A 23,947-nucleotide genomic window follows, 5' to 3' on the forward strand; every position below is an offset into this window, starting at 1 on the left:
TGTAACTGCATGGTATATAAAGCCTAATTAAAATGCAGCTATTGCATGTTATTGTGTAGTTCCCGGCTGTCGTTTGTTTTGACTTCATAAGCAGCAGTGCTGCTAATTTATCGTACCTCTAATTTTAACTCCCTGGACTCCCTACCTTCTGTCTACTCTTGCCCTTAATATGAAGGCATTTCAATTGCAATGAAGCCCCTAGGCTGACAGCCATGAGATTAGTATGAATGTATTACTCCCTTGGGTGCCATAGGCTGTAATAAGTTCCCCATTAATCGTACCCGTTGGGGAAAATTTGTTTAGGTCTTAATTACATTAAAATTGTCTTGATTCTCAGAGATTTAAGCTCAGAATTAGACTGCGCATTTTGTGCTTTCTTTGCCTTTGGCCCTTCTGCAAATTTGTTACTTTGCTCCCTTCACCAATGTGATTTCTCATGGCCTCAATGATTGCGCTAATGTTTTCCTTTTCCTTAAAACACGCTTGTTTTCACTGGCGTTTTAATTCATAGTTTCAAAGTTTTCTGCTTTGTTTGTGTCTGGGTTTTACACACTGTTACTGAGATTTTCTTTATATCTTTCTTATGACTGACTTTGTGTGGATAGAAAGAAGTCCACGTAGCTACAAAACATGTCTGAAATGGAGGCTTAAATATCATACTGCTTTCTGCTGGGGAACTTTCTGTTTACACTATTGGAGCTTGAAGCAGACTCATGGTTGTCTTTAAATCCTTTTCCTTGACTTGCAAAAACCCCTTTGAAGTCAGCTGCCAGCAACTTTGGCTGAAATGTGCAGTGGAGGGACTGGTGACCTCTAAAGGTTCTGCATGGTTGCTAATCCATATCAAATGGTATCCAGAATATTGTATATGGAAATACCTCCACTATCCAAGGGCCCTATTGTGGCTCATTACAAAGGCCTTTTATAGTTTCACTGTGTCCTCATCCATGACACATAGCTGGGTGCAATGGGCTGGATTTTGAAATATTATCATCTTGGTTGGAAATCGATTACTTGTCCTGGTGTAACAGTAACTTGATAACAATATGGTTAATAAGTTATGCTTACTTTTTTTAAAACTTCTTTTGTATATGTATAATATCTTTTACACACTCATGCAAACATATTTTAAGTAGAGCCCAATCAATAAAGGATTTTTAAGACCGATACAAATATTTGGATATTTAAAAATACAATATTCCGACATATTGGCCAATGTATATTTAAAAAAAATAAATAAATCCAGAAACGCTTAACCCTCCTGTGGTCCTCGGGTCAAATTTGACCCCTTTTAAAAATGTCTATATCAGAAATAATCTTTTTAACCAAATTACCACAAATCAAGGATGGATTCCATGCAATGAATGGTCTTTGCAAGTACAATCATTTTTATTGAATGTTGGGTGTAAGTTGAAATGGTTTCAAATCAACACCCTGACCAAACTCATCCACTCAACATACGTTCCTCTGATCTATTAGTCAAAATAATTCATACTTTCTGCTTTATTAGCTCAAATGTTAGGTAAAATTATATACAAATGAGGGTTATTGACCATGGATTCCAAAAAGTAGTGTAAAACTAGGACAGCACAAGAAAACACAATACAAAATAAATAATTAGTGTTGCCAACAGGGACGTTGTAGAGCGCCTTCTTGTGGACAAACTATGCAACACTTGTAACATGATTGTCTGTCGTTGCTTTTTTTTTTAAATATTCAATTATCAGAAACATTTATTTGTCATTCTAAATGATTCTGATGAATGAAAAAAATGTATTGGCCATTTTAAATGCCTATAGTAAGGGAAATGCTTAATGTCGGCCGGCTGACATATCGGTCAGGCTCTAATTTTAGAGGAGAATTCCGGTTGTTTCCAATAGCTCTGTTGTTTGTAAATGTGGAGGGCTCAGTCGGTAGAGAGAAAAACAAAAACAACCGGTGCTATCTACACCGTGCTATCCTCCTGCTAGCGTTAGCACCCAACAGGCTTAGACAGGATAAGTTTTGATCATGTTTTTAGCCTCTAAACATGTTCAAAATGTGATTTAAAAGTGCCTACCCATGTGAAGTGATTCCTTCCAAGTGAACACAGTGAATCTGACCGCTGTAGATGTGAAAGAAATGCATGAAAGTTCTGCTAATTCAGCTCTGTTTAATTCCAGCAGTTAGAGAGATCTACAAACTACGACCGTCTACAAACTACAGCCCAGAAAAGAGATGACACAAAAAATTAGTAGAATATCAATTTAATGGTTAAATAAGGTAGTGTCTCCAAACTTACCTAAATTATAACTTGTCTCCTGCTCGTTGTACTACAGCACTTAGTTTGAAAAAATAAGCATATGCTTATTTTTAAAAATATGTTTGTATCTCTTTTGGGTGTTGTAGTTTGTAGACGGTCCCCAAGCACTCCTTGCAGTAGCAACACAGGAATCAAACACAGCTGAATTAGCACAACTTTCATGCATTTCTGTCACATCTACAGCAGTCAGATTCACTGTGTTCACTTAGAAGGAATCACTGCACATGGACAGGCACTTGTAATAACATCTTGGACATGTTTAGAGGCTAAAAACACGTTTAAAACTTGCCCGGTTTAAGCCTGTTGGGTGCATAACTCAAGCAGAGGGATAACACGGTGTAGGCAGCACTGATTGTTGTTGTTTTTCTCTCTACAGAAGCACTCCAAATCTACAACCAACAGAGCTACGTGTTGGAATTGACCAGAATTCTCCTTTTAAGTAAAAACGCATTTAGACTAAGAGATACTAATATGTTAAATTAACTGTTATATATAAAAGTTATTAATATGATTCAGCTATGACTTTCTGGTTACTCAATTGCATTTAGTCTGGCATTTGGAACCAGTTCATGCATGTTTTGTATTTAATTTAAAGTCCTCCAGTTAAAACAATAAAATTACATTGATGTTCGTTAAACACATCAATGACAACTAGATAAGTTGGGTACTGTCAAGGCTGCATGTGGAAATTGGCATTTCTGGGGGTTTTAGTCTTTGAAAGTAATTGGAGCAACAGTGCCTCTAAAAATGATGATGGTTCAGTGTTTCTTAATGATTTATAACATATTCAAATCCCTGTCCTCCTAGAGCAGTGGTTCTCTCCCGGGGGGGCGCGAGTAGACTACAGGATGGGAGGTTAAAAAAACTGAGAAAAAAAAAAAAATATATATTTTTTTCTTTTTTTTTTCAAAGCTAAAAATCTAGCGACTTTTAAGGGTGTTTTTGGAGACTTTTGTAGTGTTTGTAGACCGCAAAGCACGAATCACTCTCAGTTAGGCCTACTGTGCTCAACCACGGAGATGCCGTGAGCCCCTCTCCCGTCCAAAAGCACTCCAGTCAGCAGTAGCCTCGCGCACAGGCACAGCCTGCATCAGAGCAGAGAGAAGACACAACCCCTCCGCGCATGCGCACTTCGATCCTGTATTCTTTAACATGTACGTCAAAAGGCACAACTCGGCGTGCCTTTGTACGTAAATGTTTTATGCCAGTATTGTCTCCGTTAGATATCAAACATGAACCAATTAAAATCGAATCTTACTGTCCCTTTGCGTAGCTGACGTCATTACACCAGCTACGTTGTAACCGCATCCCCGCGAAATTCAAAGTCAATAACAGCAGCAGAGTCCGCCGACATCACAGCGGTGAGGAATTTCTCTAAACTCGATTTTAATTCAAAAAAAAACTAATAGCAAGATGGAGGTCTACCCCCCCTTAAATGGACTACTGCAGCACAAAAGGGACAAATACTCGCTCGCATCGTTTCAAACTGACTGGTATGGAAAAGAGAGTGGCTACGTGGCCGTGCTAACATGAGCGGCTGGACCTGTACGGGGTCCTGGATCTGAACAGTGAGCGGCGGGCCTCTACGGGTCCTGGATCTGAACAGTCAGCGGCTGGACCTCTACGGTCCTGGTCTGAACAACCCCTGCAGCTTTAACCAGCAGGAAAAGCCGTCAGCTCATATAATACCGGCACACAGCATCGCACATTGTCCACCCTGAAACGATCCAGTCGAAACCGGACCGGCCAGCATTCTTCCAGCCCTCGCCGAGTCAGAGACGATGCAATGAAGCGCCGTAAAGACAGTTTTACAACGATGTGATCGACCCTTCACGAGAAGCGTCGGATGGATTTTATGTACAAATCAACCGATTGGCGAGTCAAACTATTTTAAAACAATTTGCAACGTACTTTAAAGAGGATTATCGATCTTTTGCGTGGGTTCGAGATCCGTTTGTGTGCACAGCAAACGAGCTATCAATGGATATGCAGGAACAGCTTATTGAGCTGAAGAGTGACAGTCGACTGAAGGAACTCTTTAGCTCCTGCCCTCTTTCGTCCTTCTGGGCATCATTGATGCAGGAATACGCTGAACTCTGGGACGTCGCCTTGAAGATTCTCCTTCCCTTCGCGTCAACATATTTGTGTGAGGCAGGATTCTCAAAAATGACTGCACTCAAAACTAAATACCGGGCACCCAGATAGCTCAGTGGGTAGAGCGGGTGCCCATGTACAGAGTCTTGCTCCTCGACGCAGCGGACCCGGGTTTGAATCCGGCCTGTGGCCCATTTGCTGCATGTCACTTCCCCCCTCTCTCTCCTTTCACACATCACTGTCACTCTATCTAATAAAGGGAGAAAAAACGGAAAAAAACTTTTAAAAAACTAAATACCGTAATCGTGCACAACGAGGATGATTTGAGGCTGTTTATCAAACATTGAGCTAAGAATTGGATCTTTGCAAGGCAAGCGGCTCAGGTCTCACATTATATCACAACCTGCAAGCTTCTTTAAAAAATGCAGATGATGCCTACTATTAGACCTAGTGATAATAAATAATAATAATAAAGCATAAATTAATATACAGAGGTTGGTGCCAATTCCCAATATAGCAATGCCTAGTAAAATAATAGGCCTACTGATGATGATGATAATAACAATAATAACAATAAAGCAGTAACCTCATATAAATATATAGCAATAGCCTAGTAATGATGATAGGCCTAATACTACTCATTAATACTATATACTATAATAATACTACTACTAATAATAATATCTGCAAGCTCACTTAGAAGTCTGGTACTACTGCCAATTAATAAATAGCCTAGTAAGATAATAGGCATACCTACCGCTACTGATGATAATAATATAATAATATAATGTGGGCCTAAAAATATAGCCTATCTATCTATCTATCTATCTTATCTATCTATCTATCTATCTATCTATCTATCTATCTTATCTATCTATCTACTCTATCACTATCTATCTATCTCTATCTTCTATCTATCTACTACGTTCTGGTGTGTGGGGCGTGGGCACTAGGGCCCCAACTAAAATGAACCAGCTTTGGGGGGGCCCAGCTTGCAAAAGGTTGAGAAACCCTGTCCTAGAGAATGCCAAGTAATTGACTCATTACATAAAATATTCTTTGTTATGGTCTTTATTATTTTTGCATTTTTTTTCTACTTGTTGTGTGTGTAGTTTACACACCCACTCACAAGGTGTAGCCCAAGTTGGAGTCAATGTTTTATGATGTATTGGGACTAGTTATAATTAGACATCAAGAATGTTTTTCTCAGAAAGAACTCAGCTAAGTTGTTAAATTAATCCTGCCAACTCCTACTGGGCCAGTTGTTTGTTAACAGGAGTGGCTTCCCTGAACACATGCAGGGATGGCCTCCATCTCACACAGGTCACATCTGCATTGTTTGATCAAAGCTTCACTGACACCAGCACACAAAATGTTAGTTTTGTCTAAGGTTTCACAAGCCCCCCTTTGACCTAGTATTGTAATCGGTTTTGAGTGATTGGATCACAAGTGGACAGCTCTAAGTAAAGGTGCAAACGCACTCAGGATGCATTGAGAACACGTTGGGATCCAATCACTTAGACCACATTTGGCTGTGGTCTGGTCCACATATGGCCACATTCTTATAGCAGTGTGTACAGGGATGTGTCCTGGGCCACATTAAGGCCCACCTACTCAACTGTGAGCGGAACTATGCACTTATTCAAAGTATTTCTTATGTCAAAGAAATACCACTGAGAGTGAATTGTGTGTTTCATACTGTCGATGATGTATCTGTGTTTTTGTTCCGGTGCTGCCTGCTCTAATATCCCAGCTGTCTGGAGCTCTGTGCCCAGCTGTTTCCTAAAAAAGGCAGCCGCCGGTATACAAAATTGTTATTTTTAGTTTCATAAAACTACTCTGAATTCAGCAATTTGTAGGATATTACTACAAACATTCCTGCTCTTACCTTGCAACTTCTCATTTTGTTATTTATTAGTCTCGCATTGCCAGACCTATTTCCACGGAGTATGCCGACGTGTGTTCAAGCAGCGGCTGTTTTTATTTTCTATAAATTCTTCACAATAAAAATCCCTGGTTATTTTTTTATTTAAATCATTTCATTGTGTATCAGCAAAATCTGGAAATGTTGAGTCTTCATCAGCAGTTCCTTAACATAACTCCTATAAGCTGATATGAAACGTAATAAAGCAGATACGTATAGTAACTAGTGCTGTCAGTTAAACATGTTACTAATGGTGTTAACTCAAACCCATGTTAACGGCGTCAAATTATTTATCGCAACAGTAACGTTCTTTTTTGGCTAGCAAACTTTGTAGTTTTTTCACATGTTGTCGCAACAACTAGTAACATTAGAGAAACTACCACATCAAACCGGATCTAGCTAGACCAGGAACAAAACCATTTATCTGTAATCTCCGCCGAAATGACCAGCAGCTCATGGTGCTCTGTTCTTGGCTGAGAGTCACCTATAGTATTCTCGTGAATGAAGCAGCACCATGCCTGAATGAAGCAGCACCATGCGTGAATGAAGCAGCACCATGCGTGAATGAAGCAGCACCATGCGGGGCACCAGAGGCGGTGTTGAGAAACTCTTTTGCGGCTCAACACATCTACTAAATGCCGCTGATACGATTGAGCTGTGATGGAGGTCGGTAGTTGCTTAAACAACTAGCCGCTTTGTAGCATGGAGCTCCTCTTCGACGTTTGTTTTTACTGCTAGTTACAACAAAGGAGCTTGCTACAGGTATGCTACATTCAAGAGACCTTGGGATTAATGTACGTTACTCAGCAACAGGTGAAAATGGGTACAAGGTTACGCGATAACGTTAAAATGATTTTTTTAGCGAACTTTTAGCGAGGAACAAGTGAATTACCTGTATGTGTGAAAACAGCTTTATCTCATGCATCCGTTTTGTTGTTGAATATATATATATATATATATATATATATATATATATATATATATATATATATATATATATATATATATATATATATATATATAGCTGTAACATTTAGAATAGATAGAAATGTGCGAATAATTGCAAATTAACTATGACATTAATGGAATTAATCATGATTTTAATTGTTTACTGCACCAATAGTAACTAAACGTAAAACCACAGAGATTCAGTTAGCAGCGACAGACGTACTAAGAGCTGAACGCATAGAGACTTTAAAAAACCTCTTTCTCTTCTGCACAGATCCAGTCTACCATCAGTAGACATCCTTATGCCGGCACACTGTAGGCAGCTCGTTTTCTTTAGTTGTTGCACATTTCTAATGGATGATTTATGTGAGAGTAACAACTGACATTTACATATAAACTCACACACACCCAGCCTATATTCAAACTGAAATGATTTTTTGTGTTTATTTGCACATAGAGCTGGAAAGTGAGATCTGTCACTCAAGATGCATTTGGAGACGTTGGGAGATTTGGAGACACGTACTTAGAGCTGTCCACTTGCGATCAGATCACAAAGAACAAATGTCAAGAACAGGCCCACAGTATATTCTAAAAAATAAATAAATAAATAAATAAATTTAATTGTCCCATTATAAAATGGGAATATAGTTTCATATTCAAGTTAAATAATAAAATGTATCTAGTGTTTGTTTTGGTTAATAAAGAACAGTGTTATATCTAAACCATAGGGTTGCGATGATATATAACAAAAACAAAAGTAATTCCAGAGATAATATATCATGAGACATTTCTAAAAATTGTTGACTTTGGCTCTAGCACACTGGTTCGCTTGCTTATTGTTCATACGCACGTAGCAGGTTACATCTGTCTCCTTCTCACAGACGTTTACGTGCGATTATCTCTAGGACCCTCCCCCTCCAGACATTAACCACTTACAGTGGCCATTCCATTCCCTATCCTTCTCACACTCATTGGCCTGCCGCAGATTTCGCATCCATTGACAAATTTGGTCGCACACTCTCTATTTTTGGTTGCAAAATGAGACCATTTGGTCGCAGTCTGGAGCCCAGCAACAAATCACACTTTCTAAGCGATAGAACAAAGGTAATGTCCATGGTGTTTCACTGGCCATCAAGACATCTATCAAGATGGAGACAGGCATTCGATGTCTGACTTTAGTAGTTAGAGCTGTAGTATCAGTTAGCCTTCTTGTGGCTATGATTAGCTTTGTTAGGCTACCTTTTGTTAAGGTGGTTTTCTGTGGCAGAAACAGAATTTTATTTAACATTTTTTACAGTTTGTTTTTACAGTCCATTGGAAAGGAAGGTCACATATGTCACAATGTTGTCTTGTTTGAGGCTTAAAATATTTCCCTTTTAATTTTTAAATAAAGCCAATAATAATAATACCTGCATTACCTGCAGCACATAATGTTTACATTTCCTTGCATGCAAGGAGCACTCAGACATTAAGATGCATAACGAGCAGTGTGTTGAGTTGTCACCAGTAACCTTTTCACAGCTTCATTCCCCCACACAGACCACCTGTAGAGCGGTGGATGTTTTCTTGGCAATGGCTTGAGCTTTATTAAAGATTCAGAGCGGAACCATCATGCCTTTTCTTTGGCTGTTTTGAGACTCCAGCAAAGAGACACACGATTTCAAGCTGACAACTATGTCTTAAAAGGTGCAACAGAAATAAAAGAGAAAAAAATAGTATTTTTTTCTTTTTTTATGACCAGTACAGGTCACATAAAAGTACAGTTATTTACACTGGCCGGCTATATGGTCTGCTCCCTTAGTCAAGAACCTGGGAATGGCAAATCGTTGGAGCAGTCTGACTCAATATGCCGATGATTTATCAGACCACTGGGACCATTTGGGCTTGTAAAACATGGGGTGAAGCCAAGACCATTAAGCTATGTAATCAGCCATGGTGAGACTGATACCACACTCCCTACTTCGATACATTTACGGTCCAAGGACCAAAGCACATACTTGTTGATTGTTCCTACTGCTCTTCTGTGTTTTTCTTTGTTTTGTTTGTTTGAGCAACTATTTCCTCTTTTCAAAATGTGTATGCCCCATTTGTGCAAATTGAGCATGTGTGGGAAACTAAAAAGTTCTCCAAAGAGCACTTTTTTAATGCATTTCCTCTCATTGGATTTAATGGTGTTGTTGCAATGTAGCAACAAAGCACAAGAGACTTTGTATATCTAAGCAGCATTATGTTCGCCACATGTGATTGTTCCACATGCTGCTGCTTAAAAAACATTATCTTCTCCAATAACAACAGCTAAATACACCTCCTAAATTACTCCAGCAAGCTTCCATCAGAGCTAAACACATGGAAATTGGTTCATAGGTTCAGACTTTTAGGTTATTATTTACATGGACTGGTTCAGCAGTATAAGGGACTGTTCCACAAACCATTTTCCAAGGATACTATTGACTTATTTTCCCTAATGGTGCCTCTCAGGGAGACTGTAAAAGACTGTATTTGTAAGCAGCTAAAGGGCAGACACTTAACTGTAGCTATGAGTTTTTGAGGGTTCATTAAAGTAACATAATGGTTAAACTTTTGTGGAGAGACGTCAGGGCAATGGTAATTTATCAAATAAGTTTTTATCTTGCCATGCAAGATTAATTTCTATATGGCATAGCATTTCCCTAAAGGCTTTTCTTTTCAGTAAGCAAGCTGAAGGTCATAGAGGTATTCATCTAGACCAGAAAAAAAGAAAAACCAAAAGCACATATTATACCTGGATATGACATTCGAGACATGTCCTTCCCACTAACTTCTATACAACGGCTAGCTTTTATTCTGTTCAAAGGGAACATATAGGAAAATGTAGGTCTTGAACAAAGTTTTACCATTGGATGCATCTCAAGCGTCAAGGTTCTACTTTATTGTCATTATACAATGCAGCCGCACAATAAAAGGCAGTATCATTTAAGGAAGAAATAAAAAGGACACCTCTCAATATAACACATTCCAGTACAACATATGCAGTGGAGTAGTAGTAGTGATAGGCCGATTTAATTGGGCCAATATTTGCGTTTTTACGTGTATCGGCATCGGCCAATACACGGCTGCTGCGTTCTCAAATATTTTTTCCCCGGCATAAATTACAGACAGGCGTACACAGGCAGCTCTGTATTGCTGGAGACGCTGAAGTTCACGTGCGGACCATGCTCTGCCCCTCCACCACTAGTACCACGGCGGTCTTAAATTACAAATCAAGCATTTTATTTCAATGACTACTTTTCAGGTTTATTGTTTTCTTAAATTATTTAAATGTGTTGACCAAGGGCATTTAGTGATGACCTGATTATATCTGTCTTGTAATATGTCAGCAAACAATCCATCTTCAAGGCCGTGTTGTAGATGTTGATGAAAGCCTTTTACCCTTGCACAGTTAACCATATGCAGTGCACCCATCCATATGATAATAATTTGAGTGATATGAATGTAAGATGATTGCAGATCAAGAAATGACAGAGCAGATTCCGAAAACAAATCCAGTGTGGCAGGTTTTACATTTTTATGATGTAAATTGAGGAAGCAAAAGCAGTATTGGCTCCAAATATTGGTCCATATCTGTCACCGGATAAGGCTGATTAAAAAAAAAAAAAAAAAAAAAAAAAAAAAAAAAAAAAAAAAAAAAAAAGTTATTGGCATTGACACTAAAAAGTCCATATCGGTCAATCCCTACTTTTTAGAGATATAATCTATGGCATAGCTGTTTTATTGAATTGCATTAGGTCACACAGGTGTGCCTAATAAAGTGGCCAATGAGTTTATTACTGTAGCTTTAAAGAAAGTTGTTTTATGGCATTGTTGGAGTGGTAGTCAACTTATGCATTCTGTACATTTATGGTTGCCTGCTCGCTGTTGTCTTGATCTCTGGCATTGTTGGTGCATTGGTATGCTTCTATGTGCATAAACACCATCAAGTGTCAACCATATTGTGTAAAACCAGCAGAAATTTGTATTGCTTCATCCACGTGCTCTTTCAAGTTAGCGTCGATACAGTGGATGCTGTGTAAAATTTGTGCACTACACTTGTCACAATGTAGGCACATCATTTTTTGAAAGGAGATAAAGAAGATTGGTACAATTTAGTAGGGAGACTCTTATATGTGTTTTTTGGGTTGGAAGCACAACATAACTCTTCCCTTGGTTTTCTGCTCTTTTAATATATTTAAAGGGGCGTGGATATATGACTGACTTCATGGTTACAAATCGTCTTGATCTCTCATTGCCTCAATCCTCTCAGAAAGAGCTTACCTCAGAAGAGAGGAAGCCTAAAAATGACTATTCCATACACTACCATAAAAGAGGTGTTTTCTTTTGATGATGACGATAAGAGGACTGAGGGATGGAGGCTGTTTGAGAAATTGGACTCACACCCCTCCCTGGAGATATAATGTATTTTAACATGACCGTATGGCAAACGCATTGTTAAACCACAAGGTCACGTGTAAACAAGAGATTTTATAAACCCCAAGGTAGAAGATTTAATGTCATGTTCCTTACATCTGTGCAGTACATCACTGTTAAAGTGGGACCTAAAAACAAAGTATAAATAAAATAGAATGTAAAAGGATGTGTAATAAGCAAATGCTTCAACCTACCTCTTTTTGTCAGTATTGATTAGAAAAAAGTTAAGATGGCCACAGTATTAATTAAGTTGACACTTTGTTATTGTTTCTTTTACCATTTTTGTTATGTATGGGATTTATATATATGTGATTGAACCAAACTAAACTGTTCAAGTCAATAACTAAGAGATTTAAAATAGTATTATAGGCAGGGAAGTCAATGTTAAATGCAATTCAGTTCAAAAAAGTCTATACACTAATATTTTCATTTGAACCTGTTCGTTGATTTAACTCAGGATAACAATTAGAGAAACGATTAGTCAATTAATAAATAAGTCAATCAACAGAAAATGTAAACATTTTTTTGTTGCTTTTAGCCAGACATAACAATGTGTTAACTTTCAGCTACTGTGAATCTCTCCACCCTATCCGTTCCCAGAATTCCTCCTTGTATTCTGTCTACTGGTCTTCTCATTTCACTGTGGGAGGTTGGAGAGCAGAGGAAGGAAGCCTTTTGCGGCCTCAGACAATGAGAAATACATGTGTTTGTGAATGTGCATCAGCATTACCCGCCATCTTCTCTCTGAGAAACCTACAATCAGTAACACCGTGTTTACCGACCAATAATACAGCACAATACACTTTATGGTCATGTTTATGTGCCATTCATTGTGTGGAGTTAATTAGGGATAGACCAATTATCCCTAATTATTGGGCCATTTTTTGGCAGTTTGCAGATTATCTGTATCAGCGTTTTATTTGCCTGATAACCGATAGGGACCAAAGTTAATTTATTAAAAAGTGCACTACTTTGGCTCCGCTACATCTCTGAGTCTGTCCCTCTGCTTCAGTTTCACTCACCACAGAGTCTGACTTAATGTCCCGCCCACAACACTTTCTCACTCTTATTTACTGTGTATTATGTTGAAAGTTTTGTGTCTGAGTTTGTAACATTCCAAAATCTCACTTTTGACTTAAAGATTTTCATTATCACTGTATATGCATATCGGTTATCGGTTTCATTAACTTCTAATAATTGGTATTGGTATCGGCCTTGAAAAAACAGTACCAGTCGATCCCTAAAGTTCATCTATCTAAGAAATAGTGGGACTCTGAATTTGATAATTAAACAATTTTCACTTGTCACTGATACATTTCAAAACAATTTAAGTCTCACAGCCTCTAATTGTTGTTAATTCCTCTACCTACACTAAGTGACTGTATGTGTCCAGGTATTTAATGTTATGACACTTAACTTGAGTGTGCATGGAGCTGCAGAAGCGGTTGTCCTGCTGGGGTTTAGTGATATTAAGACATGGCTGTTTCCCATTGTGCAGTACAGGCCCTCTGGAAGAGACTCCCTTCTATCCGTGAGACTTTGAACTGAGGCCAGATGGCCTGCAGTAACCGAGTCGGCAGAACGCTTCGCTTCTGTGGAAGTCAATGGCCTCGCCTGGGAGAAGGGAGCTAAAAATGGAGATCCACATGCCCACTTAGGAGATGATAAGTAAATGTGTCAGTCTGGGAAAATGTGTAAGTCCTAGCCTTTTAATGCCAGAGAACAACCAAGTCTGAAGGCATGCTCTTGTGTAACATTACTGATCTCTGCAGTAAGACAATATTAGTAACACAATGTATAGCAAATTATATTCATATACTGTTTGTATACCTCTTCTAACTAGTCAGTTGTAGATATTTAAAAGTAGATATACTAGACAGTAGGGCTGCACGATTATGGCCAAAATGATAATCACGATTATTTTGATCAAAATTTTGATCGCGATTATTCTCACGATTATTTGTTGATTTTAACCAAAACAAATTTTATTGTCACAAAGGCTATTTATAACTGCGAGAGGGAGTGTGATGGACGCTACTCACAGAGAGACGGCTGACTCATAATGAACGGGTCCCGCACGGGTCGAAGGGCGGGCACACGTTGTGTGTATGAAACGTCTGTATCTTCACTGCGCTGCATTTTTATGACCTATGATATTCTCGCAATGGGTCACATCTCTGGTCCAGGTCCATCAGCCCCGTCTCACACGCTGTTACTCTACGAACTGAAGTTAGTTGCATTCTATAACTTCTTCTGTGTTCTTCACCGTGGCGGCCGCGATAGCAGTTACCAGCGGAAACACTGGTACAAATACAGGTTTGCCCCTCATACTTAACAATATACAGCTGTGTTAATAAAAAATTAAAGATATGATGAAATTGAGATAAAGACAATATTTGTAAATAGATTATGAAGTAAAATTTTATTTCAGAATATTTTTTTAAACCCTATATACGTCACGGGTCAATTTGTCTCGAGGAATACAAGATGGTCCCAAAAGTGATGACAATACAAGGGTTAATCAGTATGGGCATATGGTCATTTTTTCCCCCCCAAGCACCCCCTTTGAAAATGTAGGATTGACTTATATAGGCTACTGCTTTTACTGCTAATTTGTACAATAATACAATCATGTTATGGATACAAAATGTTGTGAAGTGTAATGTTTTCTACATTATATTGATCAAAAAATGATCAGTAATGTTGAGCCTACAGTGTAACGGACCACCACAGTTCATGCATACATGTGTATTGCAGATTTGCAGAGTTTAACCTTGATAGGGAAAAAGTGACTACGTGAATGGGGCACAGCAGAAAGATGATGTATCAAATACTTATGTCATGTAATAAAATGCAAATTAGTTATTTAAAAAAATCTTCCAATGTTTTTTTTTTTTTAGATTTCGTCTCTCACAGTTGAAGTGTACCTGTGATAAAATTACAGACCTCTACATGCTTTGTAAGTAGGAAAACCTGCAAAACCGGCAGTGTATCAACTACTTGTTCTCCCCACTGTATATAGTAATAGATCCATACTTGGTGTCTGTATATCAATACAGTATTGCCACAGAAAATATCGCAATACTATGCTGTATCAATATTTTACCCAACCCTACCAGCTAATATATTATTCAAATGCTAAAGTAAAATTCAGGGTATAGTTTTAATTGACCTTAATTTAAATGTAGTCATTGTCAGGATTTTTATTTTCCAGCAACCCAAAACTAAAGAAGAAAGTAATTTCTGGTCAAACAGACTGCCGCTAATGTTGGAGACAGACAGGCAAGAAGAGCAGACGTAGTAACGTAATGTCGCTCGTTAAGCAATATCTGGAAAATTATTTAAATTAAATTATTTTTACTTTTTGGAGCACTGGCCCAAATAAGCAACTGGCTGACTGTATTTACCGGCCCGCCACAGTATAGGTAACTAATCTGAAACACTGACATGATCTGCATCTACTCAGTATTCCCAATCATTTTTATGGACTATAGATACTTTTTGTAAATGGGGACATTACAACTTTTCCTCTTTTTACCTAATACAAATGCACCTGTACATGTTGGTTTACCCCATCTGGCTCCAAATTATGGGTCATTGGGAAAATTTGTCTAAAATATGTTCTTTCTTAGACATATAGACAGTAATGTGAAACTCTAAAGGTGCAAAAAAGATTTTGTAACATGCACCTTCACATTAGTGTCTAATGTACTATTGTAAACATAAGTTACAAATATATTTCACTTTTAGAAAACAGCAATTTAGTCTGGCATATTGACAGATTTGAGGATGTTCGGAACGTTCCTTTCACATGCAAATCAAACAAGAAGGCCACGTAAATAATACAAACAACCTCAGGATGTTACACAGACGCAAATGTGGTTGGTGTTGCTAGGCGACACTGGCAGCTAAATTATGGCGTACAGCCTACACAGTAGGCTTGTATTTTGGAGCCCGAGCTGCTGAACACCTCAGCTAAACAAGGCAGTCAGTGTAAGTTAATGTTCTGAGGTGTGGCGGAGCGCTGATGGAGCTTGAGTATAAAGTCACCAACAAATTCCAACAACCTGATTCTGTTGTATTAGATGGCCTTGTGTACTTGGCCCATTTAGTGCTGTGGTTTTCTTTTGACTCCCTGGTTATATGTCGGCGTCCTTGAGTGCCATGAAAGGCGTCTTTAAATAAAATGTATTATTATTATATGTGCCCTACATAGTTTTTGTTGTCACATAACCTAGTGATAAACATTTGCTAAGTTGATTCCAGTCGCTGCTGACAGACATGCGTCTCATTAGGGGTGGGGGAAAAAGATTGTTAGATGCATGGTGATTCTCTCTAGAACGATTCTATGCTCGATTCCAATAAGTTAATAGTTGACTGAAAGAGGATGGGATAATGGACAACAACTTAGAGTTTAGGCAAGAGTGCAGAAAAAAAAAACCCACAAAAATGGCCAAAAGAAAAAAAAAAGTTTTGTATATATATATATATATATATATATATATATATATATATATATATATATATATATATATATATATATATATATATATATATATATATATATATACACATGATCTAATAAGACATAAATAAAATAATTAGGCAAAACACAAAAGGCTGTTCATCTGCTTTATCACATTACATCTGACCACCTCATGTTTCATGTTCTAAGATGCCAATTCTCCACCTTTAAACATGACTGAGCCTTTGACATGGAAGATTACTGAGAGAAGGTGACTTTCATAAGCATGTTTAAGGCTTAAATATGGAATGACTACAAAATAAAAACCTAAAAATTAATTAAAATTTGTGTGTGACAAATACCGTATATGTCAAAATCTAACAAACTTAGATTTATATGTATATTTTTTTAAATCACGTATGGAAATGTACATTAAAAAATGCATTGATAATCGGTTTGGAATCGAATTGTTGGCCACCAAGAGATTCCCACCCCTGCATCTCATCAGTTGTCTGCAAGTCCCATTTCTCTCAATTCTACATAGGCAGTATGCTGAATAGTGAATCACAATTCAAAGGTGACAATCAGGAAAGAGCAGCAGTCTATATTTATGAAAGTTCTCTAATGATAAATACTTGACAGCTGTTTCCAAGTGAAAATTAAGACAAAGAAACAGCAGGAAAGAGCTGAGTAGTTATTGACATTTCAGAAAGTTGATGAAAGGCCGCCAGCACAATAAACACCTATTCAAGGTTGTATGATTGTTAGAATTTTCAAAGCTAAAGAGCAGAAACACAGTTGTTTGGTTATAAGTAAAGTTTGTATTATCTGATCTTATTCTGGCGCCGCTCTGGGAAAAGGAGAACTTGAGGTTCTTTCTTGTGGGATACTGTTTCATCCATCTTGACAAGACAAAAGTCACACTCGCTCTATTATAGTCTTCAGGATTTCTCGACACATTCTCACTGTCTCTGTGAAAGCAAATGTGCTAATTAGTGAACTCCCACAGATGGACAGTCATTGTTAAAATGTTTAAGCAGGCGAATGAAAACTACAACATGACACAGTCGTCCTGTCAGTTGGAGTCATCAAAGGAGGAAAATGTGGAACCCTGGGAAATCAGGGCAAATAATAAGGCCATTGTTCTGCGCAGAGTTGCAGTCCCCACCAGTCTCTCCTCTTTAAGGGTGATAACTGAAGCCCTAAATGGCTTAAACAACTAAGAGAATATTGGACTTGAATAATTCTTTCTGCAGGGATGGAATTAATACTGTGACACAAACACATTTACCACACAGCAAACCTTTGATGCAGCTCCTTTGTATGTTCTGTTTTGTCGTGTTCAGTGGAAGTAACCAAGGTTCATTTCCTGTTCTAGTAGTTAATGATGTAGTAGCAGAGGGAATAAGTTTGGTCTCCTTTATTCGTCTTTTTACTTTGCGGTTCCTCATTTTTCAAAGGCGTTGTGCATAGCACAGTAGTTGATGAAAGGAAAGGAAAAAGACCAGCAAGCAGGTTTTATTTATGGATTCACTGAGGCCCCTTTTTTTTTTTTTTTTTTTTTTTTTTACTAGACCCAGCTATGGACATTCTGGCCACCAGTGAATTTATTCCACTCGCTCTAAAATGATGACATACACCAGGCTTTGTTGTGTGGGGAGTGTGTTTACTGTGAGGTGGTAAGCTTCCTTGTGCAGTTGTTTGGTCTGACCTCTCCTCCCCGTCAGTGACATACCATTAACTACTACATATGCTTCTCTGTGCACCTACCATCCCTCGTCAGCGCAGGCAATATATTTTATTTGTCTTTTTCAAAGGTGGCACTGCCGGTGCTACTCCCAGCCGCTTGCTAGGCTCCACTGCTTACCTTCCAGTATGTTAATGGGCCTTACAGATGTCCTTCAAAGGGGAGAAAGGAGTTTATTTTGTAGTCATGTCACATTACTGTTCTTTTAGAACTAATGTTAGCTGCTGACAGTTGCAATTATGTGTAGAATAACATGCTGTTCCTTTCCTGTGAAAGCAAAGGGCTTGGGCAGAATGCCTTCACCGGAGAATGGCCAGAGGGATAACTCTTCTGCATAGCCAGTGTGCTGGCAAAAAAAGTGGTTGCTAGTTTTGTTTTTTTGCCCGTTTTTTCTTCTGTTGTGGCACCTATGCAGTCTCTATCACTCCCCCTCCTATTCTTTTCTGCACACTGTCTCGCTGTGTCAGGAGAGGGCTGGAAACTCATCTGACACTCAAGCTGAAATTTAATGTAAAAGTGTAATAAGAGCTTTGAAGAGAGTCAGCTCCCCTCTTAAACGCCGTCCCTTCAGACTTCACTGTTTTTGGAGGGTATTGTTATGGGTCGTTGAGGAACCGGTGCTCTTCTCCGGTGAGAATGGCGTCCCAACATATTGGCCTGTCGTCCTTGGTGATGATGGAGCCCATATTTTATGGGAGATGCACTCTAAGTGAAACTGAGAGGTATTCCTGCAAACTGGGAGATGGAGGGGCCGTGGGGTCCCAGCTGCCAATTTCAACTTTGATATGAGTGTTTGGGTTCCCATGGTATCAAGAAGAGCAATATGACTTTTCAGCATCCAGAGACGTGTATTTTTCTCACGTCTTAAGCCTGAAATCCAAATAATCTCGTCAATAACACAGTTTAAACAGTAACACTGAGGCTGACATTTGCTACAAAGTGGACAATGAGAGACGGGATACAAGCTGGAGGTTGGTTAAAAATCGAATGCATTTTTTGCTTCTTTATAGCTTTATTATGGGGGATATGATAAAACACTGTAAATGCTGGGTTCCCTGTGGTGGGGGTTACTCTTGGAGGAGTCAAGATGGCGCCGATTGTCATGGCATGCCGTTTCTTCGCTCTTGTTTTTTGCCCTTCATCATTGTTTGTGCCATTTGTTATGCTTCTGGTGGCTCTCTCTGCCTGTTAATAACGTTAGTTACTTTGGTAACTCCAGATTCTATTAGTATAGGCGTAGCCCTCTAAGGCTACCGCTATGGGTTTATCCCTTCGCGCATGCGCAGTCGTGAAGATTTCTTCCCCCCTAGCGTCCAGCTCGGGCCTCAACTACGTCCGCATTACTGCATATATACAGAGCGGACCCGTTGTTCGACTCCCAAAACACTCAGCTTTTTCTTCAACTAATGTTCTAGGAGCAGGTGGCCCGGACCTTAGAGGGTACGCCATACAATAAATCTGGAGTTACCAAAGTAACTAACGTTCTATTTCGTAAGGCTTCGCCCTCTAAGGGCTACGCTATTGGGTTAGGGCGAAGCTGATGTAGTCAATGCCACCTGCGGCACAAGGTCCACAGCCGAACAAACACCACATTGCCCCAGCAACAATGTACAGAGGCTAGTCAGAGTCATTCTTCTGACAAGCCTGCCCTCATGGCGTGGCCGGAAAGGTCATGTGGCCGCAATATGATGCAGTAGTACAATGATTATGGGGGTTAAGCGTGATTTATCCTGTCGCGCATGCAACGGAGAACATGATTACCTCCGTGCATCAACATGTTATGACAATGTATGAGATAAAAACTGTGTCTCACAGAAAATACCCCAGGTACAGGAGAGGTGAGACAGCAGAGCAGGGTCATTCAGCACTAGGTGTGAAGGAGATTCAACAATCAAGGCATCCCTTTTTTTTTTTTTTTTTTTTTTTTTTTGCACATTCAGCGCGGCATTACGCGTCACTGACTGTGGAACACCCGCATGAGACATAGATTCAACATATCTCGCAGATAGCGGATGAAGGGCACGGGGAGACCCAGGAGGCTGCCCGCAAATGTCGGCTACTGCCATCCTTTAAATAGAGCCGCAGACGCCGACAGAGCCCTCGTAGAGTGACCCCGAATGTCTTGGGGGGCTCTTCCCTTCCGAGCTATAAGCCTGGATAATAGCCTCGCACAGCCAGTGAGACAGACGCTGTTTTTAGAGGCTGATCCTTGGAGTGGTCTCTATAATGCACAAACGCTGCTGAGTTTTCCTGATATTTGCCGTGCGTAAAATGTATTGTGACAGAGCGCGCACCGGACACAACCGGTGGGAAGCCTCCTCCACGTTAGCGTGAGGTGGGGGAAAAACCCTCGAGGAAAACACCCTTGACCGAAAAAACTAGTTAAAGTCTTCGGTGTGAAGAGGGATTTGGCGGTAAGGTGGCTGCGCTCCCGTCCCCTCTAATGGAGAGGCAGGACGGAAACTGACAGTGCACATAAATCACTCACTCTTTTGGCCGACGTTAGGGCAAGGAGAAGTGCTGTCTTAAGCGACAGCATTCTGAGCGAAGCCTTGTGTCAAGGGCTCAAGGGGGGCTTCCCCAGAGCCCGGAGCACCAAGCTAGGTCCCATTGGGGGCGGAGGGGCCGCTGCTGCTTGCTGGGTGGCTCGAGGCGGTTGACCAGTGGGGGCCGCTCTCATGGTCCTCCGGCCTCGTGCGGTTGACGGCCTGTGGCATCGTCTGTCGCTGCGGAGGGGGACCGGGTGGGGCCCCGACGCCGAAGCTTGGGAAGACGCAGCCGCAGCCGATGCTGCGGGGCGCTTCCGCTTGTGACGTTTGTCATGGCGACGTGGTGCTGTTGAGGAGGAGCCTTCCACGAGCCGAGCCGCTCGGCGTCCTCCCCGCTTGTGGAGTGAGACGTGGCAGTCTGTAGGCGGCCCAAATAGTCCATCGGGGGCTATGGGACCGTACAAAGCTCGCGTCTAATGTCCGCTGGCAGCTGAGACATGTGGAGCCAGATGTTTCGCTGGGCCACAGTCTGCCAAGCCATCACCCTGGACAGCGCCACCGTGGACGCCGTGGTCAGGGTAAGGATGGCGGTCTAGCCTTACCAATCCCGTGGCAGCTCCGAGGGGAGGCGCCGGGATAGTGGCATCGCGGAGACGGCGGAGCCAGTAAGGCGATGTTGTTTTGTGCCGCCAGCCCCTGGGCGGCACATTGGTGGGCCCGGTCAGTACTTGAGCGCACACTTGATCCTGGGAGAGGGAGGCGTGGGCTTCCGGTGGCCAGAAAGTAGCTTTCGGGCAAAATGGACGCCGCTCCCCTCCAGGGGAGGGACTGAAGGAAAACCTGCGTCCGTATCGCCCTGAACCCGTAAACGGGCATAGCGAGAGACGGAGCCTTCAGTTTCCCCGGCTGGGAGAAGCCTCCTCCACAATGGCCGAAGCTCCGCGAAGCGCGGCCATGGGGCCCGTGAGAGGCGGCTCCTGGGCATAAACATCACCGCTCAAAGGCCCGAGCGGGGGCTGGCAGCTCCGCCGGAGCGCTATGCCTCTAAGCTCCGCCCCCTCCTGATGCTCCGGCAGGTCGGCGAGAGAGCCTTAGTGAGGCTGGACCGGTGGGGCAAAGGGGAGGCCGCTCGGCGGGTGCCCCAGGCCGTTCGGAGACGGAGGGAGCTCCAGCGGAAAGCCAATCGCCGTCTCGAGGCCCAATCCCCCCAAAGGGAGAGGGACCTCCCAGAGGGGAGGAGGGGAAACCGGTGATGGAGGGCTGTCAGAGAGAGCGAGTCAGCGGACTCATGCTCGTCGAAAACGCCGTCCGCCGCGGCTCCAAGGTGCCGCCGGATTCCTGTCTGTCGCCAGCTGCCGTCCCGTCCCCGCCAGCCTGGCAAACCAGAAAAGCTTCCGCCCTCGGTTAGCTCTTTAGACGACAGGCGGCGCAAAACTGCAGGAGGCGTGGCGGGTGAGAGCCTGGCCGGCGTGAACGGCACCCAGGCAGGCCTCGCAACGGGGGTGGAGGTCCGGCGAAGGATGTAGCCGGTCCGGCAGGAGGGGCGACACGGCACCGGCGAAGGTCTTGAGCTTGACTTCATACTGCGAAGTTGAAGAAAAAGTGGGAGTCGAACAACGGGTCCGCTCTGTATATATGCAGTAAATCGGACGTAGTTGAGGCCGACTGGACGCTAGGCGGGAAAGAAAATCTTCACGACTGCGCATGCGCGAAAAGAGGGATAAACCCAATAGCGTAGCCCTTAGAGGGCGAAGCCTATACGAAATAGAACACTAAATCATCACTGGTTTATGAGTGCCCGGCACTGTTCTAAATCTGGGGTTCTTTTGGGAGGCTTTCCAATATCGAGGGTGGACAAGGTGCATATCCTCCATTCTTCCTGGTTATGGTACAAGAGGAACTTCGACGCCGGGAGTCAACTTTTCTGCCCCAGGTGAGATTTCGGAGGAGACGTCGGCGTGCTCACGGTACACGTTGTGGCAAGCGTGGGAATTTAAAGGCATTGCTGAGAAGGACTTATATTGACCAGATTGTTATGTCTACTCAATATAATCATCTGGATTTGGTGCAGCGGCGTATTCAACCTGTTTACCCAGCGCGTCCAGTGTCCAAGCGGCTGTTGCAGCCCTATTGGATTGAGAGGAGGCGGTGTGTGTGTGTGGATAACCCGCATGTATTGGATTGCATTACGTCGCCATTCAACAGAGAAATAAAGGTCTAGATGGCTCTTATGAATGTCCATTGTAAAAGACATTTATACTTTCTGTAAGAGGAGGGGGATTGTCTCACTTTTTTAAGACAATTTTAAATGCAAAAAGATTTCAAACTGATTCTTATTCGCAGCTTTTTACTGTAATTAAACCCTCTGTGGTTTTGATTGCTGCAATATATTGTCCACCTAAGTACAATGACAACTTTATTTCTGAGTTTGCCAACTTTTTATCTAGATTTATTTTGCAGTATGAGAGGATTTTAATTGTTGGTGATTTTAATATCCATATTTGCTGTGATGATAAGCCATTAGTTAAAGACTTTTTAAACATCATTGAGTCTTTTAGTTTCACACAATTTGTGTCTGAACCTACACATCAGCATGGACATACAGTACATTAGATTTAGTTTTAAGCTATGGTTTGTCTGTGTCAGTTAATATCAGTTCCTTACCAATTTCAGATCACTCGCTGATATTATTTGACATGTCTATCCCTAATTTATAGGGAAAATGGTGTAGAAGACAAGGTTATCTCGTTATATTAGCACTAATGCTTTACATTACTTTAATTTGAAACTACCAGATGTGATGGATTCAGTTTTTAGCCAAGCCTTTTCACTGGACTGTCTCACAGACAACTATAATGGTGCACTTCAGGATTTGTTGGAATGTGTGTCCCGAGCCAAGGCACGCAAGTGTTCTCGAAAAAATCATACACCTTGGCTAAATGAGGAGTTACTGACTCTCAGAAGAGCTGCAGAAAAGTTGAACGTCAGTGGCGCTATACTAAGCTTGTAGTTTTATTATATGGCATGGCATGACAGTCTGACCACCTAGAAGTCTAGGATGGCCACTGCAAAGGCAGCCTTTATTTCTAATGTGATTATGAATAATATGCATAACACTAGACTTTCATTTGAAACTGTTGATAGACTTACACAGTGTCAGCAGCCAGTAAATAGTATGGATTTGTCAGGACTGATTTATTTCTATGAGAGAGTTGAGGACATCTGCACTATGACACCCCGGTCAGATGTTGTGGGATTATACTGCGCTACAACAGGACCATCTTCTACAGGACAGGGCCACTGTGAGTTTGAGACGATTTCATTGGTTGAGTCAACAAAAATTGTTGTGACTGCAAGAGGTACCAATTTCTCTCTGGATCCTTGCTTGCCAGTGTTGTTAAAGATCTATGGCCAATATTAGGATTGTATGTTTTAGCTGTTTTTCCGGCTTGTTTCAAATCTGCGGTGGTTAAACCATTATTGAAGAAACTTGTTGGAAAATTATAGTTCTGTTTCTAATTTGGCCTTCTTATCT

The sequence above is a fragment of the Etheostoma spectabile genome, chromosome 9, assembly GCF_008692095.1.
Source record: "Etheostoma spectabile isolate EspeVRDwgs_2016 chromosome 9, UIUC_Espe_1.0, whole genome shotgun sequence".
Classification (NCBI taxonomy): Eukaryota; Metazoa; Chordata; class Actinopteri; order Perciformes; family Percidae; genus Etheostoma; species Etheostoma spectabile.